This window comes from Vicia villosa, linkage group LG1, assembly GCF_029867415.1.
Source record: "Vicia villosa cultivar HV-30 ecotype Madison, WI linkage group LG1, Vvil1.0, whole genome shotgun sequence".
NCBI lineage: Eukaryota > Viridiplantae > Streptophyta > Magnoliopsida > Fabales > Fabaceae > Vicia > Vicia villosa.
The window spans coordinates 67394475-67401863 of record NC_081180.1 but is presented as its reverse complement, the minus strand read 5'-3'; the positions used below and the strand labels follow the sequence as shown (position 1 = coordinate 67401863).

The following is a 7389-nucleotide window of genomic DNA, read 5'->3' as shown; positions in this document are numbered from 1 at the left end:
GAAGGATTTATTCCTGCTGCTCAGAAGGAAGGGACGTCTCGCACAGTTCGTATTCCTGTCAACAATCCTCTTAGGGATGAGGACTACTTGGATCTACAGTATGGAGACACTAATGACACAAACCAAGTCCCTCAACCCAAGCTGGCCTCTACTAATTCTGGGGAGGATTCTAAGGATAGTGGTCAAATCAAGGCATTGGAAGAGAGACTGAAAGCTGTAGAAGGATATGATGCCTTCGACGTGGATACTTTTGAAATGAGTTTAGTCCCAGATCTGACAATTCCACACAAGTTCAAAGTTCCTAACTTTGAAAAGTACAAGGGGCTCACATGTCCGAGGAATCACTTGCGCATGTATGTGCGAAAGATGGCTGCTTACGCTCATGATCAAAAGCTGATGATTCATTTTTTCCAAGATAGCTTGAGCGGAGCATCGGTTGACTGGTATATGCAACTGGAGAAGTCTTACATCCGAAGCTGGAATGACCTTGCTAATACATTCTTGAAACAATATAAGTACAATTTGGACATGGCACCCAATCGGATGCAACTCCAAAATTTGTCACAGAAGAAAGAGGAATCATTCAAGGAGTATGCCCAGAGGTGGAGGGAAATGGCTTCTCGAGTCCAACCTCCCCTGTTGGAGAAAGAGCTGGTAGACATGTTTATGGCTACGTTGCAAGGACCATACTACTATAAAATGGTTGGAAGTGTATCCTCAGGATTTTCAGACTTGGTGGTTATTGGTGAAAGGATAGAGAACGGAATTAAGAATGGGAAGATACAAGGGGCATCATCTGGATCGTATCAGTCAAAAAGGCCTGCTCCCACCTTCGCAAAGAAAAAGGAAGGAGAGACTAATGCAGTGGTGCATCAGGAAGCTAGATCTCCCATGTCATTCCCACCGCAACAAAACCGGTTTCAGGGAAGTCAAAGGAGATTCGATCCGCTACCTACTTCCAAGAAGGATATACTAAGATATCTGATAAATGAATCCTTGGTAGAAATTAAACCATTGGCACCTCCTCCTCCAGGCAAGATCACACCTAACTACAAAGCTAATGAAAGGTGTGAATTTCACGCCAATTCTCCCGGACACACATTGGAGAAATGCTGGGCTTTTAAACATATAGTCCAAGATCTGGTAGAGTCAGGGGCAATCGCCTTTGACAAACCCAATGTGAAAACCAATCCTATGCCACACCATGATGGCGCAGTCAATGCAATTGAGGTCGTTACTGAGCAAGAATTGGTTCAACAAAGAAGCTCCCCCATAGACGCCCTTAAGAGGTATCTATTTACAAAGGGGTTCATCTTAGAACACAATGAGGCTTTTAAAGACACTCTGCAGAGACTCACGGATCAAGGATTGATTCAGCTGAAGGAACATTCTGATGAAGAGTATGTAGCTATGGTGGAAAGAAACGAGCCTTTAATGATACTGATAACACGATTTTATATCGTATATTTAGCTTAAAATCCATAGATATTTATAGCATTTTCCGTTTATTATGTTAATTTATTATGATATTACGCGAGTATTTGCTTTGTTTCAGGTTTTACACTTCAATTACGACTATTTGCGAAAAGGAAAGAAAATAGAGCTTAAATGACCGATATTTATGCCTAAAAGACGAAAAAGGAGTGCTGAAGCGAAAGAGGGGTGCAATTAGGACCCAAAAGGCCCAAAAGAGATATTCAGCCCACCATGGAACCAAAGGCGCGTGGCCCAAACCTGCCCAGCAAGTGGAGACGCACGTCTCCACGTCCTCTATGCCACGTCAGCAAAGGGAGACGCACGTCTCCATGTTCCTACATCTTCTCCACTTGAGACGCACGTCTCAAGTCAGTCAAGCTGCCTCCTGAAGAAACGGAGACGCACGTCTCCACGCCCAGTCTGCAAAAAGTTCCTCTTTTCACGCAACGTCACAGCAAAACCTCTCCTATAAATAGGACCTGCTATCTCACTTCCAAAGGGTCCGATTTCCTGCCAACGAAGTGCTGCCGAAATTGTACCGCAAACCGCTTTTCTTTATTCTGCTTTCATTCAACCGTTTATTTTCTCACAACGATTTCTACACTGGAAATTGTTGTGAACTTTTCGTAGATCTAGCCTTACGTTAGATTTATCGTTTTATTTCCTTGTTTTTATTTTCTGCCATTTAAATTCCGAAGAACGATCCAGCCAACCTGTGGTGGAAGTTCAGTACTTGAAGATCCAGTTACCATTTATTTAATTCAGGTTTTTATTTACCGCCTTATTTATATTTGTTTGCATGATATATTATATGCCATTTAATATGCTTATTATTATGAACCGAACCGATTTATGCATGTTTAATCGTATTAATATGTCTGGCTAAATTACTAAAGGTGTCGGTATGTAAAGTAAGTTAACCGTAGGGATCCGAAATAAATTGGCTTAACTATGTTTTATTAATTATCACTTATTTTTGGTTTATATGTCTAATTTAATTAGTAAGTCTTAAAACCAATAGAGCGAAAGTTTGAGGGGTTAGGACGGTCAAAGGTTAAAATCAATAGAGCGAAAGTTTGAGATCTTTAACCAGATAGTAGACATAGGACATTAGTTTTAAGGATGGCGAAAGCGTATTAAAACTAATTGGAACTTATTTATTTTCAAAAATTGTTTTTACACTCGAGCGGGATGGCGAAAGCGTACGTTAGGGGTATTAGCTTGCTCCGAGTCAACAGAGCGAAAGTTTGAGATTAGGAGATTTAAATAGATAACAACCTCGTAAAATAGGCATTTTATTAATTACATTGTTTCCAAAAAGCTCTTCTAAAATCTAATGGGATGGCGAAAGCGTACATTAGGATTAGGATAGTAGTCTGAATCAATAGAGCGGAAGTTTGAGACGAGGATTTTTAATCAATGGAATTAGTAAAGATTTTTAATTTAATAATGCAAAAGCCAACGGACCTTCGGATTACCTTTAGTTAAACGAAATACATACTGATACCCGTCTTTTATTATTATTCTTTATTTTCTCACAATCACTTTCCCTTAGGAACAATCGAAATTTTAGTACTCCTAGCTTTACATAGTAACCTTAGATAACGGTAGATCGATTCATAGTCCCTGTGGATTCGATATCTTTTAAAACTACACGACACGACTGTGCACTTGCAGTTATCAGATTTATAGACACGTAAAGTCGCGATCAAGTTTTTGGCGCCGTTGTCGGGGACTATTTAAGTCGATATCGTAACTCACTGTTACACCGTAGAGACTAGGATTATTCTTCCCTTTCTTTCTGAACGATTGTATGCCAAATACTCGTTCACAAGGAGGAGATTTAATACAACGAATTAACGAGATCGAACGTTTCATTAACGTCAAACGTCGAGCTCGCAATCTTCCCGAAGTAGACCCAATTCCGATTGATCAGGAATTGATTTTTACTGATCCAACGAATCAATTCACCCCAAAGTTAGAGATGGCTGCTCTTCGTCCTCTTAGAGAATATGCCGCTCCTTCGCGCGCTGAACCGCACACGAGTATCGCACCACCTGCGATTGAGGCGAACAATTTCGAACTGAAACCTTCACTGGTCCAAGCTGTTCAACAGAATCAATTCTCTGGAAGCCCTGTAGACAACCCTAACCTCCATTTATCTGTGTTCGTGCAATATGCCGACACTGTCAAAGCTAACAACGTTAGTTCCGAAGCTATTCGATTACGTCTCTTTCCTTTCTCCTTGAGAGATAGAGCTAGAGCGTGGCTTCAATCCCTGCCTTCGAACTCCATAACCACATGGGACGAATTGAAGAGAGTATTCTTAGCTAGATATTTTCCGCCTAGCAAAACTGCTATGCTCAGAGGTCAAATCAACGGATTCACCCAGAAAGATAACGAATCACTCTTCGAAGCTTGGGAACGTTATAAGGACATGCTTAGACTATGCCCTCATCATGGACTCGAACCATGGCTGATCATCCATACTTTCTATGGTGGTCTCTTATATAACACTAAAATGATTATAGATGCCGCTGCTGGCGGAGCATTAATGGACAAGCAACATGATGAAGCATATAACCTCATAGAGAACATGGCACAAAACCATTACCAATGGGGTGGAGAACGAGCCGCTCTAGAGAAAGCCCAAACCAAAGGAGGAATGTACGAAATAAGTGGTATAGACCGCGTTAACACGAAAGTAGACGCTTTAACTCAAAAGATCGAGAACTTAACCGTCACTCCATCAGCCACCGCTGCTGCTGTAATACCTAACTGCGAGATCTGTGGATTGACTGGACATGTAGTTGCCGAATGTCAACTCTTGACTGGAACCCCATCTGATCAAGTAAATTACGCTCAAGGAAACCCTTACTCTAACACGTACAACCCTGGATGGAAGAACCATCCGAACTTTTCCTATAAAAACAACAATGCGTTGTACGCACCTGGACAAGCACCTGCTGTACCACCTGACTACCAAAAAGCGCCTGTAGCTGCTCAAAACACTCCTAGGAAGTCAAATCTAGAAATCATGATGGAAAACTTTATAGCTTCCCAACAACAAACCAACAAAGACTTCCTGAATCAAAATATTCACAATAGCGAGCAACTAAAACAACTATCGAACAAAGTAGATGCTTTAGCTACGCATAACAAAATGCTAGAAACTCAAATCTCACAAGTAGCTCAACAACAAGCACCTACCGCTGCCCCTGCTGGCACATTTCCTGCTCAACCACAACCTAATCCTAAAGGACATGCGAACGCAATAACACTACGAAGTGGAACGAATTACGATGGACCCGTTGATCCTCGAACTCAAAACGTACCCATGTCACAACAAGAGCCAAAGGAAACCCAAAAGACACCTAACGATAACCAAACTGCTAAGACTAAAGAGACACATAACGAAGTGGAATCTGAAAAGGAAAAACCTTATGTTCCACCACCACCTTATAAGCCGCCAATTCCTTATCCTCAAAGGTTAGCTAAATCAAAAACCGAAGCGCAATTTAAAAGATTTGTAGAACTTCTGAAGCAATTAAACATAACCATACCATTCACAGAAGCCATAACTGAAATGCCTTCGTACGCTAAATTCCTAAAAGAAATCTTATCGAACAAAAAGAAACTAGAGGATAACGAAACCGTGACGCTTACCGCCGAATGTAGTGCTATCATCCAAAACAACATGCCTCCAAAACTGAAAGACCCTGGTAGTTTCTCTATACCATGCGTAATAGGTAAAACCATTATAGAGAAGGCCTTGTGCGATTTAGGAGCTAGTGTTAGTTTGATGCCTCTTTCAACATGTAAGAAACTAAATCTAGGTGAGCTTAAAGCAACAAGAATGTCTCTTCAACTAGCAGACCGTTCAGTAAAATACCCTGTAGGAATGTTAGAGAATATCCCTGTTCGTGTAGGACAATTCTACATCCCAACTGATTTCATCATCATGGATATCCAAGAAGATTCTAACATCCCGATCATATTAGGAAGGCCATTCTTAGCAACCGCTGGTGCAATTATAGACGTAAAGCGAGGAAAGCTTACTTTCGAAGTAGGAGAAGAGAAAATAGAATTTATCCTTTCCCAATTCCTAAAAGCACCTTCTATAATTGACACATGCTGCTCTGCTGACATAATCGACGAGTGTGTTCATGAAATGCAATCCGAGCCAAACAAGGAAACCGAGACCCTAAAAATTCCTATGCCGCCAATCCTTGAAGATGAAAACTGGCGAGGGGAATATCAAGACAACCACTTGAGTGAATGCTTGGCACTTACTCCTGATCCTATACCTGGACCAAAGAAGCCTGCTATAGAACTAAAAACACTACCTACCGATCTTAGATACGAATTCCTTGACGAAGAACAAAACCGACCAGTTATAGTGAACGCCAACTTAGGACAAACCGAGACTGTGAAATTACTTACTGTCTTAAGAAAATACCCAACCGCTCTAGGATACAACATATCAGATTTGAAAGGAATAAGTCCTTCCCTCTGTATGCACCGCATAATGCTCGAAGACGACTGTAAAACATCTAGAGAACATCAAAGGCGGATAAATCCTATTATGAGTGATGTGGTTAAAAAGGAAATCCATAAACTACTAGAAGCCGGAATAATATATCCTATATCCGATAGTAAATGGGTTAGCCCTGTTCACGTCGTACCAAAGAAAGGAGGAGTTACTGTAATCACTAACGCTAAAGGCGAATCTGTAGCACAACGTACCCAAACTGGATGGAGAATGTGCATTGACTATAGGAAGCTAAACAAAGCTACTCGAAAAGACCATTTCCCTTTACCTTTCATAGATCAAATGCTCGAACGCCTAGCCAAACACTCGCATTTCTGTTATCTGGATGGATACTCCGGATTTTTCCAAATTCCTATCCACCCTGACGACCAAGAGAAGACCACATTTACCTGTCCTTATGGTACATTCGCCTATAGACGAATGCCTTTTGGGCTTTGCAATGCACCCGCGACCTTCCAAAGATGCATGATGGCAATATTTGCCGACTTCCTAGATGGAATAATGGAGGTTTTTATGGACGACTTCTCTGTCTGTGGAGGAAGTTTTGAAACATGTTTAGCGAACCTTGAGCTGGTACTTAAACGATGCGTAAGCGTAAACCTAGTCCTTAATTGGGAAAAATGCCATTTCATGGTTCGACAAGGAATTGTATTGGGACACATCGTGTCTGATAGAGGGATCGAAGTAGATAAAGCAAAAATTGAAATTATCGAAAACCTTCAACCTCCCAAAACCGTTAGAGAAATAAGAAGTTTTCTAGGACACGCTGGTTTTTACCGACGTTTCATTAAGGATTTCTCTAAAATTACGAAACCGTTAACCGAACTACTAATGAAAGACGCCGAATTCGTCTTTACCGATAAATGCACTGAAGCATTTCATACACTTAAACAAGCATTAATCTCTGCGCCAATTATGCAACCTCCCGACTGGAATCAACCTTTCGAAATCATGTACGACGCGAGTGATTATGCTGTAGGAGCCGTTCTAGGGCAAAGGAAAGATAAGAAACTACATGTCATATACTACGCGAGTAGAACCCTAGACGAAGCTCAAATGAATTATGCCACGACAGAAAAAGAATTATTAGCTGTCGTATTCGCATTAGACAAGTTCCGTTCTTACCTGGTAGGAGCCAAAATAATCATATACACTGACCACGCCGCCATTAGGTACCTCCTAACTAAAAAGGACGCCAAACCAAGACTTTTGAGATGGATCTTGTTACTACAAGAGTTCGACCTGGAAATTAAAGATAAAAAAGGCACTGAAAATGTGGTAGCAGATCACCTCTCTCGTTTGGAAAATCTAAAACCCGAAGAAGTACCAATTGACGACGATTTCCCTTACGAAAGACTCAT

At 41.1% G+C, this 7389-nt stretch overlaps 1 non-coding gene across 1 annotated transcript; it reads right to left on the bottom strand.

The window, feature by feature from the left end:
• Positions 1–3835: 3835 nt before the first annotated feature.
• On the bottom strand, positions 3836–3942 carry LOC131645314 (small nucleolar RNA R71). The gene has a single exon (XR_009296943.1). It is a non-coding gene; the product is annotated as a small nucleolar RNA R71 (small nucleolar RNA).
• Positions 3943–7389: the final 3447 nt, after the last annotated feature.